The 16,987-nt window shown below is 37.8% G+C and overlaps 1 pseudogene; it reads right to left on the bottom strand.

Annotated features, from left to right (window-relative positions):
• Window positions 1-15,553: 15,553 nt before the first annotated feature.
• LOC116549881 lies at window positions 15,554-15,672 on the bottom strand (annotated as a pseudogene).
• Between the last annotated feature and the right edge of the window lie 1,315 nt (window positions 15,673-16,987).

The raw sequence follows: 16,987 nt of genomic DNA, 5'->3' as shown, positions 1-16,987 counted from the left end.
CATATCCTTTGCTACTTTGTGTTTTTTTTACCTTTGTTGGTTTAAAGTCTGTTTTGTCAGAGACTAGGATTGAAACCCTTGTTTTTATTTGCTTCCCATTTGCTCCATTCCTTTATTTTGAGCTTGTGTGTATCTTTGCACATAAGATGGGTCTCCTAAATACAGCACACCAGTGAGTCTTGACTCCTTATCCAATTTGCCAGTCTGTGTCTTTTAATTAGGGCATTAAGCCCATTTACATTTAAGGTTAGTTTTGTTATATGTGAATTTGATCCTGTTATTATGATGCTATTTGGTAATTTTGCACACTAGTTTATGCAAAAATACTTTTTTATCGTATGATTGGTCTTTATATATTGCTGTGTTTTTGCAGTGGCTGGTACCAGTTTTTCCTTTCCATATTTACTGCTTCTTTCAGGAGCTCTTGCAGAGCAGGCCTGCTGGTAACAAAATCCCTCAGCATTTGCTTGTCTAGAAAGGATTTTATTACTCCTTCACTTATGAAGCTTAATTTGGCTGGATGCGAAATTCTGGGTTGAAAATTCTTTTCTTAAAGAATGTTGAATATTGGCTCCCAAACTCTTCTGGCTTGTAGAGTTTCTGCTGAGAGGTCCACTGTTAGTCTGATGGGCTTCCCTCTGTAGGTTACCTGGCCTTTCTCTCTGGCTGCCCTTAATAGCTTTTCCTTCATTTTGACCTTGGAGAATTTGATGATTATGTGTCTTGAGGTCGATCTTCTTGTGGAATATCTTAATGGCGTTCTCTGTTTCCTAAATTTCAATATTGGCCTGCCTTGCTAGGTTGGGGAAGTTCTCCTGGATAATATCATGAAGTGTGTTTTCCAGCTTGTTTCCATTCTCCCTGTCTTGTTCTGGTACTCCAATCAATCGTAGGTTCAGTCTTTTTATGAAGTCCTGTATTTCTTGGAGGCTTTGTTTATTCCTTTTCATTCTTTTTTGTCTGTTCTTGTCTGCATGTCTTATTTCAGTAAGGTGGTCTTCAACTCAGATATTCTTTCTTCTGCTTGGTTGATTCAACTGTTGATACTTGTGTATGCTTCATGAAGTTCTTGTGCTGTGTTTTTCAGCTCCATCAGATCATTTATGTTTTTCTCTAAACTGGTTATTCTAGTTAGCAATTCCTCTAACCTTTTATCAAGGTTCTTAGCTTCTTTGCATTGGGTTAGAGCATACACCTGTAGCTCAGCATAGTTTTTTATTACTCATCTTCTGAAGCCTACCTCTGTCAATTCACCCATCTCATCCTCTGTCCAGTTCTGTGCCCTTAATGGAGAGACGTTGCGATCATTTGGAGAAGAGGTACTGTGGCCTTTGGGTTTTCAGCATTTTTTTCGTTGATTCTTTCTCATCTTCATGAGTTTGTCTAGTTTCTATCTTTCAGGATGCTGATCCTTGGATGGGGTTTTTGTGGGGGCCTTTTTGTTGTTGATGATGATGCTGTTGTCACTTTCTGCTTGTTTGTTTTTCTTTCAACAGTCAGGTCCTTGTCTGTAGGGCTGCTGAAATTTGCTGGAGGTTTACTTCTGGCCGTATTCATCTGATTCACTCCTGTGCCTGAAGATGTCACTCAAGGAGGCTGGAGAACAGCAAAGATGGTGCCTGCTCCTTCTTCTGGGACCTCTGACCTCAAGTGGCACCAATCTGATGCCAGTAGGATTGCTCCTGTATAGGATGTCTGACAACCCCTGTTGGAGGGTCTCATTTAGGTGGTACAAGGAGCAGGGCCCATTTAATGAAGCACTTTTTCCCTTGGTGGAGTGGGTGTGTTTCGCTTGGGGGAAACCCATTCGTCTAGGCTGTCCAGATTCCTCAGAACTACCAGGAGGAGAGGCTAAGTCTACTGGTTCACAGAGAGATTTGAATTCTGTCCCTGAGCCTCTGGCTGGAGTTATTGAAGTTCCTGCAGGGAAGCCCCACCCAATGAGGAAGCATGGTCAGGGTTATGCCTGAAGAGGCACTCTGGCTGCAGACTGCCATAGCCGGTGTATTGGGCTGTGGGGACAAGTCTTGGGACCAAACTGTCCAGCCTCCCTGCCTTCAGCAGGAGAAAAACACAGTCTGGAGCTATAAAAATGGATGCCACCCTTCCCCTGCCCAAGGAGCTTAGTGTATAAGGCAGTTGTGAGTCCCAGTGCTGGTTGCTGCCTCTCCCCCAAGGTGCTCAAATGGCTTAGACAGCAGGCAGCCCTAGCCTTTTCCCTAGGAGTTCGGTAGGCTTAAGCAGATTCCAGCTCAGAGGCTGTAAGAATCTGCACGTTCCGGGTTTGGGATGCTAGGCCTTGGTGGCATGGGTTCCTGAGTGGGATTTTCTGATCCACGGGTTGCACAGTTCCTTGGAAATAGCACAATTTTGCCGGCTAAGTAACATGCTTACTCACTGCCTCCCTTGGCTGAGGGGAGAAGATTCCCCTGCCCCTATGACTCTCAGGTGGGCTGTCACAGCACACTGTTCTTCCTTCTCTCCATGAGTTACACCAGACTTCTAGTCAATTTTGATGAGAGAACCTGGATGCTTTGGTTTCTGGCAAAGGATTCACATTTAGTTTTTTTCAATGGGAGCCTCCAAACGCTGCCGCTTCTAGTCGGCCATCCTGGCCCTACAGGTCCTATTTTTATACCAGATTCTGGATCTCAAAAAAAGGGAATCAGTTCATTTCCCATGGAAGTCTTATTTCTCAACAGAAAGGTGGGGATCTTGCTATACCTTCCAGTAGACCAATAGCATGCTTTTTAAATTCAAAAGTGCAAGGAACTTAGTATCTCTCCATAAATGACATTAGCCATCCCCAAAAGTATATTTCCTACCTAGTTATTATACACCAAAACTCTCACATAACACGAAGTCATTTCTTATATCCCCAAAAGTAAAAAATGTCAGATAATGCCATGTAAAACAGAACAGAGCTTTTATTTAGAGAGGGGTCCATCCACTTTGGATTCCTGAGAGTTCATGAGGAAAACAGAGTCTGTGGCACCTCTGTTTTCCCCAAGCAGTCCCAGGTTGTTAGAGCTTGAATAGCTACTTTTAATTAAGCTGACTTTTAACCATAGCACTCTTAAAAAAAATCCTTTTAAATCTCTTTTAACCTGACTTTAGCCACATCAAATGGCCCATATTTATGGCTTTTAAACTTTATCAAAGGTAGACTTCTAGATGCTCAGAGAAAGGAAAATTCAAGATAGCTCATGTAGGGGAAGAGAATCAACAAACAGTAAAGATCACACAGATATCAAACCAGAAAGGGTGCACTCACTAAGCCAGGAATTGAACATGAACCCAAGCCACCACTATAAAATGGCAAAACCTTAGCTGCTGAGCTTCAGCATTTGGTGATTTCCATTCCCCTTCCCAGAGGAGCCTACAGCAGTCAATTTTGAGCTTTCAAATGCTTTTAACTGCTCAAGATAAAGTTTAGAGCTAACTATGACATAAATTCCAAAATTTCTAGAAGGCGGAAATTAAGACAAAGTACTGCCATGTGATTACAAGGTCAAGCCCCCAAGGACATAACTAACCACATTGTTGGACTGGGTTGAATAGCAGGCTTATGTGGTCCTAAGCCCATGTTCTATCCTAAGGTACTACTCCTGTTTATGACAGAGTGACACAGACAGACAAATTCATAGCACAAAGTACAGTAAATTCACTACAGCTTCAGGCTAGCCTCCCAAATCTTTTTTCCCATTAATCAAAACGTTATAGTGGAGATAAACAGTGATTTTCACCATTCATTCAATCAGTCTGCACAGAGTGAAAGAAACCAGAAGCCTGACTAGTAAGAAATTCCTAACATTTTGACGGCATACCAGGCTTCTGGGTTCCCAGGGGACCTAGCAACCCTTCTTGCAACATCATAACGCTGGGGGTCAAGCTCCAACACAAAAGAAAATATTTTTTTCTTCTTCTTCCCTGTTTCATGGAGCCACAGGCAAAGCCTCTCAATTTTGTAAGATGCCACCCAACCAACTGCATGGGGGACCCAAATTAACATTTCCATTCTGGCTGGTGCAAAATACATGTGACAAAACATAGATATTAGCATCCAATATTGAACTAGCAAGGCTCAAAGTTTCCCCTGGATGGGACCTGTCATCTTTAATCCACCCAAAGCGGATTAAAGGAGTTTCAACATACGATCTCTCGACAAGATGGTCACCTTGAGTAACAGGATAGAAAAAAAAAAACGGGAGAGAAAGAGAGTGAGAAAAGCATTGCCTGCAGTGTGGCAGAGAAGCCAAAGAGCTCAGGGAGGCCAGAGAAAGACCCACCCATTGCAGCAACACTGAATCAAAAGTTCAGGCTTGTCTGTAGTGAAGGAATCTTTTCCAGCAGTCCCATCAGCTCTCAAGTGTGCCCCTTTGGGGAGAAAACATCATTTTCCACGATCCTGTACATACCGAATCCTGTCACCCATAGCCATCAGCAAAGAGCGCAAGGCAGATTAATCCAAAGAGAATAGTACCTAACATCCCATAGTACCAAATCCATTTTAACTAAGCAGGACTTTACTGAGGTGAGGGAACTCTAACCCCTAAATCTTAGGAAGGACTCTAAACCTTCGTAAGTTGGGCCTTGAACCCAAGTTGATTCAAACATCCTTGCCTTTTATTAAGAGGGGCCTTTAACCCACTCTGCCTTAGGAGGGACTTTAGGCCTCCTAAGTTAGACATCTAACCCAATCCCATCCTTTACCTGAGTCCTAGCATTTACCCAATTCAGCCAATTGGTGCTGCAGTCTATCTCCTTTGGGTCAGGGGACTCTTCAATATTTTCCCTTTGGGCTTTGCCAGCAAGATGTTACCGGACAAGGGTCCCAATCCAGACCCCAAGAAAGGGTTCTTGGATCTCACACAAAAAAGAATTCAGAACAAGTCCATATAGTAAAATGAAAGCAAGTTTATTAAGAAAGTAAAGGAATAAAAGAATGACTACTCCATAGCAGAGCAGCCATGCTTATTATTTTAGGTATCAATCACAACTGTACAGCATATTCATGGTATTAACAATTCATGAGTACAAATAGGAAACCAATACAAAGTAACAAGAAAAAAAAGATTGATAAACACTGGTTTAGATGAGAGCAATGGAAGTAGGACTGCAGAACAATGGGTCAATTACAAAGAATTTTTTTGGAGGTAAATGATTAGGACTCAGTGATTAATCTGATTTGAAGGGTGACAGAGAGGAAGATGTCAAATATGACTCCTAGGTCTGGCTTAAGCAACACCATAGATTATTCTATCAGCCATGAAATAAAGTATTAGAAGATCACCAAGAGTTTATTTGTCATTTGATGGTTTATTTTGTGAAGTCTGTTAGTGTGTGCACAATTGTGTATCTGTGTGCACATATTTAATGAAAGGAAAGGGTCTTTGGTGTATTAACTTTTAGGTGTCTGTAGCAGGCAGAATAATGGCTCTCTCAAAATGTTCATGACCTAATTCCTGGAAGCTGTGAATAAATTATTTTACATTGTAAAGAGGAATTAAGGTTACAGATAGAATTAAGGTTTTAATCACTTGACCTTAAGATATTAATGGTAATCACCAGGACAGCCACCAGGAAAATAATTCAGAAATATATAGTAAAAGATAACTATACAAAGGAATTAAAATGGTACACTAGAAATATCTATTTAATAGAAAAGATGGCAGTAATGGAGGAATTCAGGAATAAAAAAGACATAACAAATAAAAACCAAATAACAAAGTAACAGATGTAATCTCATTTTAACAATAAATATATTAGATGTGTAAACAGATTAAATTCTCCAGTTAAGAGACAGATTGGCAGATGGATTCTAAAATATGATCCAATTATATGCTACTTACAAGAGACTCACTCTAGATACAAAGGTACAAATAGGCTGAAAGTAAAAGGATAGGAAATAGATACCTGCAAAAGTAACCAAAAGAAAGCTCTAGTGGCTATATTAATATAGACAAAATGTACTTTAAGACAAAAATTATCTCTTGAGTCAAAGATGGACATTTTATAATGATAAAAGATCAATCTGCCAGGAAAATACAATAAATATAGATGTATATATACTTAACAGGGACTCAATATATATGAAGCAAAAGCTGACAAATTGAGCAAAGATAGACAATTCAACAATAATTGAAGACTTCGGTACCCCACTTGCCATAATAGACAAGTAGATAGATCAGTAAGGAAGTAAACTTGAGCAACACCACCAATCAATTAGACCTAACAGACATCTACAGGATATTCCACCCAGTAACAGCAGAATACATACTCTTCTCAAGAGCTCATGGAATATTCACCAAAATAGACCATATGTTAGGCCATTAAACAAATTCTGTAAGTTTGGAATGACTGAAATCATACACAGTGTGCCCTTTTGTCCACAATAAAATGAAACTGAAATCAAAAACAGAAGAAAATTTGCAAAATTCACACATGTGGAAATTAAATAACATACATCTAAAGGACCAATTATTTAAAGGAGAAACCACAGGGGAAATTAGAAAATACTTCTAGATAAATGTAAGTGAAAACACAGCATACCAAAACTAATCGGATACAATGAAAGCAGTGACCAGAGAGAATTTCTAACTGTAGACACCTACACTTTAAAAAGAAGAAAATAACCTACATTTTCACATTAAGAAAAAAGAAAAAGAAGGGCAAACTGAATCAAAAGCAAGGAGAAAGATGGAAATAATAAATATTAGAGCTAAAATAAACACAACAGAGAATAGAAAAATCATACAGAACATCAGTGAAACTAAATGTTGTTTCTTTAAAGATATCAACAAAATTATTAACATTTAATTAGACTAATAACTATTTGAAGAGAGAGAGAGGGAGAGAGAAGACTCAAATTAGCAAAGTCAGGAAAGAAAGTGGGGACACTGGTAGCAATGTTCCTCCTTAGTAAAAAGGATCTTAATGAAATATGGTAAATAATGGTATGCTGATAAGTTAGATTACCTAGATAAAATGACAAATTCTTGGAAGACACAAACTACCAACACTGACGCAAGAAGAAATATTAAATCTGAATTCACCCATGACAAGTAAGGAGATTGAAATCAGTTATCAAAAACTTTTCATTAAAGAAAAGCCTAGGACCAGATGGTTTCACTGGTGAATTCTACCAAACACCCAAAAAAGAATTAGCACCAATCCTTCACAAACTGTTCTAATAAATAGAACAGAAGGGAACATTTCCTAACTCATTCTATGAGGCCACCATTTCCCTGACACAAAAGCCAGACAAAAGCATCATAGGAAAAGAAAACTACAATACTGTATAGGCCAATATCCCTTAAGAATCTTCAACAACGTGGTGGTAAACATAATCCAGCAACATACAGAAAGCATACCATGGCCAAATGAAATTTATTCCAGCAATTCCAGCTTGGTTCAACACGCAAAACTGAATCAATGTAATATAGCATATTATAGAATAAAGGAAGAAACTCCACATGATCATTTCACTAGATGAAGAAAAAGCATTTGACCATATGCAGCACCCTTTCATAATAAAAATGCTCAACAAACTAGGGGTAGAAGCTTCCTCAAACTAGTAAAAGGCATCTTTGAAAATCCCACAACGAACATCATACTGAAGGTGAATGATGAAAGCTAAGATCAGGGAAGCCAAGGATGCCTGATCTTACCACTTACATTCAAGAGAATAAAAAGGCATCCAGATTGGAAAGGAAGCCAAGAATGTATCTCCATTTGCAGACAGCATGATCTTATATGTGGAAAACCATAATGAATCCACCAAAAAGCTATTAGAGCTAATAAGCTCAGCAAGTTCGCAGGATACAAGATCAATATACAAAAGTGAGGTATAATTATACTTACCAGCAATGAGCAATCACATATACCAGCAACGAGTAACCCAAAAATAAAATCAAGAAAACAATTCCACTTAACAATAGCATAAATAAGAGTAAAATACTTAAGAGTAAATTTAACCAAAGAGGCATAAGACATTTACACTTAAAGCTACCAGATATTGCTGAAAGAAATTAAAGAAGACCCAAATAAATGGAAAGACATCTGGTATTGTTGCACTGGAAATTTAATATTGTCAAGATCCCTAAAATTAATTATAGATATAATGCAATCTCTAACAAAATTTCAACTTTCCTTTTTTTTTTTTTTCCCAGAAATAGACAAGCTGATCCTAAAACTTATGTGGAATTACAAGGAACCCAGAATAATAAAAATAATCTTGAAAAATAAGAACAAAGTTGAAAGATGCATACTTTTCTGATTTCAAACCCTACTTCAAAGAAATAGTACTCCAAACAGTATCACACTGATATAAAGTTAGACAAATAAGTTCATACATGTATGGTCAGCTAATTTTTGACAAGGGTGGTAAGACCATTCAATGAGAAAGAAATGGCTTTTTCAACAAAGGTTCTGGGACAACTTGATATCCACATGCAAAATAATGAATTTGGACTGCCTTCCTCATGCCATATGCAAAAATTAACTCAAAATGGATCAAAGACTTAAATATAAGAGCAAAACTCTAAGATTTTTAGAAGAAAACATAGGTATTAATCTGTATGACCTTTGATCAAGGCAATGGCTTCTTAGATGACACCAAAAGCACAAGCAACCAAAGAAAAAATAAATAAATTGGGCTTCACCAAAATTTTTAAAAAGTTTGTGTGTTAAAAGACACTCTCAAAAAAAGGGAATAGACTACCTACATTACAGGAGAAAATATTTGCCCATCATGTATCTCAGAAGAGTTAACTGTCCAGAATATAAAAATAACTTTTACAAATCAACATTTAAAAAGACAAGAAACTAAAAAATGAGCAAAGGATTTGAATATACGTTTCTCCAAAAAAGATACATAAATGGCCAATAAGCAACTGAAAATATGTTCAACATCATCAGTTATTAGGAAAATGCAAATCAAAATGATGAGATAATAACACTTCACAGCTATTAGGATGGTTATATAAAGTTTTTAAAGGAAGAAAGAAAGAAAATAACAAATGTTGGTGAGGATGTGGAGAAAATGGAATCCTCATACACTGCTGGTGGGGAATGTAAAATGATATAACCACTTTGACAAATAATTTGACAGTTCCTGAAGAGAACTAAACATAGTTATTTGTGATTCTACCCTAGGCCCATACCTACGAGAACTGAAAAAATATGTTCACACAAAAACTTGTACCTGAATGTTTATAGTAGCATTATTTATAATAACCAAAAAGTGGAAACAGTCCTTAAGTTCATCAACTGATGAGTAGATAAATAAAAAATAGTGTATCTACACAATAAAATATTATTCAGCCATAAAAAAGAACGTAGTATTCATACATACTACCACATGGATGAACCTTGAAAACATTACGCTAAGTCAAAGAAGCCAGTCACAAAAGACCACTTATTATTTCATGTCTATAAAAGGTCCCAAATGAGAAAATCCATAGTGACAGAACATAGATTCCTAGTTGCCAGGGGCTGGAGGAGACAGGAATGGGGAGTTACTGCTAAGGAGCACGGGGTGTCCTTTGGGGATGATAAAAATGTTCTGGAATTAGATAGTGGTGATACTTGTACAACTTTGTAAATACACTAACAACCACTGAATTTTAAATTTTAAAATGATGAATTTTATGGTATGTGAGTTATATCTCAATTTTTAAGCAAAGAGGGAGACAGAAGAAGGGAGTCAGAGAAAGAGATGCCATGGAAGATGGACAAAGGGGACCATAACTCAAGTCATGCAGGTGACCTGTAGAAGCTGGCAAAGGCAAGAAAACAGATTCTCCCTTTGAGCCTCCAGAAAGGAAAACAGCTCTGCTAGCACCTTGGACCTTGATTTTAGTCCAGTAAAACCTCTGTCAAACTTTTAAACTACAGAACTATAAGATAATAACTTGAGGTTGTTCTAAACCTCAAGTTTGTGGTAATTTGTTTTAGCAGCAGTAGAAAACTAATATAGTACCTTTGACATGTCTAAGTGGAAATGTCCAGAATGAAATTTCATATGTGAGTCTGAGGTTCATAAGAGAGATTTCGGCTAGATATATAATAGCAATTTCTAGATGCTCTTTCAATACATTTATATATATGTATGAGAGAATTAATCCACTGGATATCTACAGGCATTTGAGGTTATTACTTATTACTTACATTTTTATTATCAAGGCATTGAGAGGTTCAATAACTTCCTTGAGACATACAGGTATTAAGTAGTAGGTGGAGCTATGACTCAAATGTGGGGAGTCTGGCTTCAGAGTTGGGTCACTTCTCACAAATAAATAGATTTGTGAATTATCATGTAGGTTATAATTGAAGCTGTCTGAGAAACGCCTATTGGTAACATAGAACACATGAGTCACATTTGCAAGAGCTTTTTTGGAGTGATGTTGGGAAGAAGCCAGATTGGGTTGATGAGTGAATGAGGGATGACAAAGTGAAGATGTAAGTGTAGACAGAAGTTTTCCAGAAAACATATCTTTGAAGAGGGAAAGAAAGATGGCATCATATCAGCAGGAGAATGAGAGTTGAGTCGAGTAGTTTTTGAATGAAAGTCTTGAAGATGTTTAAAAACTGTGGGAAATTCTGATGGAGAGGGATGAGTCTATAAAAGTGAGAAAGAATATTTATTCCTGCTTAAGAATTCTGAGAAGGAAAGGAGAAGGAGGATCTACAACACTGGAAGGATTGGCCTTACACAGGAAAGGGACAGTTACTTTATTATATCTGAATGGATCGAAAGGGATGGGTGTAAGCCGATATATTTGGTTTTAAGAAGTTGAGGACATTTCTGAGGGCTTCTGTGTTTTATTCTCTCATATGAAGTAGGAGTTAAGGTCGCTCTCTGAGAGTGGGCAAGGTGGTAGAAAAGTAGGTGAAGTCAGTGGCTGTGGCAGTGATGCCACAGTAGAAAATCAGCAGTTTGAGGAGAGCGAAGAAGGCTTGAGTCATCATTTTGGAGAACAGGAGATCAAGTTGCCTAGGGGAACATCATCGTATTTTTGTCAGTCTCAAGGGCTCATTTAAGGATTTATTTGATTTGCTGCTATCGTCTTAAGTTGTCCACAAATTACTACACATGTCTTAGATTTCTCCTCACTCTCAACAGTATTGTAAAATTCTTCTTCTAATTTCATCTCAATGTCCAGGATAGTGTTGAGAAATATTTAGGAAATACTCTTGGATTAATTAGGCTATTTGATTAATCTGAATACTTCAGTTCCCAACACTTCTAGATAAAGGAATTTTACTGTAACATGTTTATAAAAGGCAAATAAACTAGACATCTCCTTCCAAATCTGATTTCAATAGAAATCTTCAATTTTTTTAGAAAAGGTCAGCTATAAAAATTTTTTATAGTTAAAATATTTTAGCTATAAAATGTTTTAAAGTTAACAGAAAAATTAACAAAAGACCTTATCCCACAAAAGCTAGAGAAAAAAGCTTCAACCCTCTCATTTTATTTTGAGGTTAATAAACCTTATTTTATAAGTTTATAGATCCATTACTAGTGGAATAAACATTCACATGGATGTGTTGAATTGTGAGAAAGTGAGATCTTTTTTGAGGAAGCAGACGGTGAAATGAGACACAAGGGATGGCTCTGGGCAGAGATAAGGGAACTCCTGCCAAACTCCCTTCCTGCTTGTTACTGTCCACAAATATGTGTGTGGTTGCAATTGAGCTTCTCTGAGGCCCTCTTCCATGCCAGAGGCTGATAAAAAAAACTGTGACCATTTAGTTACAAATGGAAATCTCACAGCATGTAAAGCATAGCAACCAGGAGAGTCCCAAGGGAATTACCCAGCAACAATCAGAAAGTTAAAAACAAAGCAACCCAGTAACCAAAACATAACCCAGACAAACTATAGAGCCAAGGAAAGAAGAAAACACTCCAGGCAGAGCAGATATGCTGTGTCAGATTCAGTCCAACAGTGTCACAAGACTTTTACTTCCTCACTCATGTTTAGCAGATGCCTACTGTGTGGCAGTGCTTTGCCAGGGGCTAGGAATTTTAAATTGAATAAGAAATAGTCCGTGTCTTCAATGAAATAACCCCAGCAGTACAGTGTGACAAATGTTAGGATGAGGCATCGGCAATGTACTATGGGAGAAAAGGAGATTTGGGATGTTTGGGAATATGTTTACTTTGAGATGTATTTGGGACATTCAGTTGGAACTGACCTGATCCCAGACTTCATTTGGCAGATTTATAAGCTATAGCTTGGAACAGACAGTATGAATGGCGATATATGATAAGAATATCTATAGATTGTAGGCCAGGTGCAGTGGCTTATTGCTGTAACCCCAGCACTTTGGGAGGCTGAGGTGGGCAGATCATTTGAGGTCAGGAGTTCAAGACCAGCCTGATCAACATGGTGAAACACCGTCTCTACTAAAAATACAAAAAAATTAGCCAGGCATGGTTGGTACATGCCTGTAATCCCAGCCACTTGGGAGGCTGAGGCAGGAGAATCACTTGAACCGTAAAGGCAGAGGTCGTGGTAAGCCAAGATTGTGCCACTGCATTCCAGCTTGGGCGACAGAGTGAGACTCCATCTCAAAAAAAAAAAAAGTATCTATAGATTGTAGTTGAAGTTGAGGGTTTGGAGAGAGTCATGAGGGTATAAGAAAATGACTGCAGAGCTCTGGGGAGCATTGATATTTAAAGGAGAAACCAAGAAGAGGAAGATGGAAGGAGGTAGAAGCAAACCTGAAAACAACAGAAATGGAAGCAGGAGGGAGCACCAACAAGTGTCCAATGCTGTACAGCACTCCAAAGTATATGTTGAATTTGGAAAGGAGGAGATCACTGGTGACATTCATTAGCCAGCTTAGAGCACTTCTAGGAGGAAGACACGAAAATTAAGGAAGGAGAGAGAGCAAATGTAAATATGTTCATGGTATTGTAAAGGAAAATCCAGCAAGTTTTCCATTTGAATAGCACACTTTGACACAAGCTTCAGGCAGCTAGTCCAGTAGGCTCTATTTTAATTCTTTAAACACTTTTTCATCATTTAAATGAGATCTACTTTAAAGCCCTGAGAAGGCAGGAAAGAGACTATGAAGTGAACTGGCACTTGAGTAGTCATCAGGTCCAGGTCTTTTACATACATGATTTCATTTAATACCCACAAAACCATTTAAAGAAGTTATCATTTTTTAGTTTAAGATTCAAAGGAATTATAAAAGTGAGGTGTAAGTTAGCAGCATTGCCTAGTAACCTCAAGTGTTACCACTTTGTTTTGATTTTAAAGCCTCAGGAAGACCTTTCATTTATTTTGCTTATGAGTTTTCCAGGTTTTGAAAAGCCTTGGGCCATTGGCTATCTATGACCTACCAGAATACTTCTTCTAGGCTCACTCCCACCTTCCCTTGCAAGATGCATCACAGGAGCATCACCCGCATCAGAGCTACCTGTGTGGGTGTTCCTGGCTCATCACTTAGCTGATCCCCCTTCTGCAACTCTTAGGGGATCTTCAAACTTGAACATCTATTTTTTTTTCTTTTGGTCATAAACAGAAAAGATCACATCACGTCTATCTAAAACCCATATCCAATCCTATGATGATTTTCTTCCAACTGGAAAAATGTACTCTCAGCAACTAATTTAAATTATTCACCTGCCACTCATATTCCTGTTTCATATAAACTGATATTTACGAATTTCAGAAAATTTGAGTGTTAGCAATTCCATGAAGGCTTTGGGTAACTTTTAAAAGTTTATTTAAATACTATCTTATTTCCTAGAGGCTTAGACTCTTAAATCAGAAAGCCTATTCTATGTTACACTCTAAAATCAAGCTATTGGATTTTAAAAGTTTATCAATTTCAGAAAAATTGAGTGCTAGTAATTCCATGAAGGCTCTGGGTGATTGGTTGAGCTTTATTACACACTGGATATTTGTGTTCCCCCAAAATTCATATGTTAACACCCTGCTTCCCAGATATGATGGTATTAGGAATTGGGGCCTTTGGGAGGTAATTAGGATTAGATGAAGTTACAAGGGTAGGGACCCCATGAAAGAGATAGTACCCTTATTAGGGTTATGAGAGAGCTTGCCTCCTCTCTCTGCTTTTCCCTATGTGAGCATAAAACAAGACACGCAGTCTGTATCTTGGACAAGGTATTGCACCAAGGCCTGACCATGCTGGCATCCTGCTCTCAGACCTCCAGCCTCCACAACTGTGAAAAATGAGTTTCTATTGTTTATAGGCCATCCATTCTATGACACTTTTTAATAGCAGCCTAACATCAGCTTCATGGAGGACGTGATGGGAATATGGACTCGATGCTTTTCTTTGATTTAATGTTTATGTAGTTTTTGTGTATTTTAGTTATATTTTTAAATTTATATGATTTATATATTAGTAAGGTCAGTCTACTGTTATTATGTCTAGGGGATGTATTAACTTTTATAATCAGTACCCAAAGTGGTATAGATTAACTGAACAACCTTTTTAAAACAATCTGTCATTTTAAGGGCACATCGCTGAGAGTCTGAGCTTTTATAGCATTGTTTTTGAAATAAGAAACTCTCAAGAACTGATCCTCTTAGCCTACATGTGGACAGCTCCAGGCAGTTTAATCAGGTCTGTGTGTTGCTGAACAATATACCTTATACAAAATCACATCTGGGGCTAAACCTCAACTCATTTCAATTTCTCAGGCAACATGTGAACAAAACCATATTTACTTTAAATATCACAAGCTGGGTATTCATGTTGACATATAATATTAAGATTAAATCACATAGCCTAAATGCCTACTTTTTATTTGGTTTAAAAGTTCATTTAAATACTATCTTATTTCCTAGAGGCTTAGACTCTTAAATCAGAAAGCCTATTCTATGTTACACTCTAAAATCAAGCTATTGGATTTAAAAAGTTCACCAAACACGGACAGAAAGCTAACACCACTTTTAAATGATTCTGGAGTAGCATTAAAAAAACCTCAGTTTGGAAGGTCGTTGAATTCAAATCCAGTCTCTTTATGCTCAAAGAGCCTATAAAACAGCTCCTCAGGTATAATGAAAAGGTATAATGATTAATGTAAATATTCCTTACACTTAAAAAATCCGACTTTACCTTCAATCCGTTTATCTTAACCATAACCTTTGACTCCCTTATAAACATATTTAATTCACTTCTAATTGACAATTCTTTTTACTTTTTAAGGGAAACTTATATATCCTCCTAAGGTTAGCTTTATCGTATGATTTTGATGTGTAGGGCTATTTTGGGGTGAGGTGGGGAACAAGCAATATCTTACTATTCTCATTTTTCTAGACATTGGTATATAGAAAGAAATGAAAGGACTGAAATGTCTGCAAAAAGTTCCAAGTAGAGGTTTTAAATAAATTTTTTTTATTAAGAAAGTCAGAAAAAAATGAACTAGAAAAAGGAATGTATGACTGGCTGGGGAAACAGTCATTTTTTGGAAATAAGACAAACCTCCATCAGAAGAAGGAAATGGTTGTATATGGACCAATAGTTTTTATTTTATTTCATTTTACTTATTTATTTATTTTTTTAAAGCCTACAGCACCCGGTATTCCTGGGCAGTCTCCCATCCAAGTACTAACCAGGCCTGACCCTGCTTAGTTTCTGAGATCAGACAAGATCGGGCGTCTTCAAGGTGGTATGGCCGTAGATGGGCCAATAGTGTTATAGGAAAACTGACAATTATTACAAGGACTGAACTGTGTAAGTGTATATATCTAGTTTTAGTCTAGAAAGTAATTGGGCTAAATGAAGCCTAATGGGTTGCAATCTTTCAGAGAATATGGCCTCTGTAATAGTTTTGGAATGGAACTTTGTGCCAGAATTTAAAAACCTTAGTAAATTGCCATAATTGAGAGCGGCAGAAGCCTTAGTGTTGGGCACTGTTAGTTGAAGGTTGTCATGGAGGAAATATACCCAGGGGAAATAAGCAAAGATTCCAAAGGCATAAAAGGAATAACAAAGAGAGAAAATCTTGGCTTTGTTATCTGTGACCTTAATGTTGGGTGGTCTAGTCGGATGATGCTAGAGCTAGAAGTGACCTTGAGAATCTCTGCATCTACCACTTTATTTTTAGATGACAAAATTGAGCCTCAGAGAAAAGCTACTTGGTGATATACCTGAGATTTGAACCAGAAACTCTGTTCCCAGTAATTTATTTCATTTAGCATCACCTAACATGTTCTCATTAGTTATTGCGAAGGAATTATAATAAAAGCGATGCTTCAGTTGTATGTAAATGCATACAAATGAACATTATCATCACTATTTTTACCAAGCATTTGGAAAGAAAACTCTTGCATTTGTTTCAGATAAAAGATTCAGATAATTCCCTAGAAGCCTGAGGAACAGATTCTAGATCAATCCTCTAAACTGGCTTGATTCCTCATCCACTTTCTGACCTCCTGCTTTCTTGGTGAGAAATGATTATTGGCCCTCCTCAGTGAGAGTGTATTCATAGAGCATAGTTTTTTGTCCCCTCCTGGATATTGCATGGAGATTTGGCCTGAAACTCTTCTTTGCAAATGAAGCCATAAAGGGAAGAAAGGGTCAGACACTTCCAAATCTTTGGATTTTCTTAGTTCCTCTTTTGTAAGCCTCCATTGTTGTGTGTAGTCAACAGGGTCCCAGAGGCATACCACCGCTGAACATCTTGGCAGTACTTGTCAGCAGCAGTGCCCGGCTCCTAGGGACTAATTCAGTTAGTGGTAGCTCTTGTTCCTAGTGACAGAGCCTTCCTGGAGCAGCTCCAGTAGCAGCCAGAGCTCCTAAGGAAAAGCAGCTCTGCCAGTCTTCCAAAGCCAAGCTCCATCTCCTTCGGTGACAAGACTGCTCTCTGTTACTCTTTCTAAAGATACCCCATGTCCCAGTTCTTACGGAATCCAGCATTTTTTTCAAGCTATGTGTTTCAAATGCCTGAGAAGTCACTGAACTACTGCAAGAGCCAGTAAATCAATGTTTACATAAA

Source organism: Sapajus apella, unplaced genomic scaffold, assembly GCF_009761245.1.
Source record: "Sapajus apella isolate SASKATOON/1434 unplaced genomic scaffold, GSC_monkey_1.0 scaffold6, whole genome shotgun sequence".
Lineage (NCBI taxonomy): Eukaryota > Metazoa > Chordata > Mammalia > Primates > Cebidae > Sapajus > Sapajus apella.
This window is presented reverse-complemented; position numbering and strand designations above follow the sequence as displayed.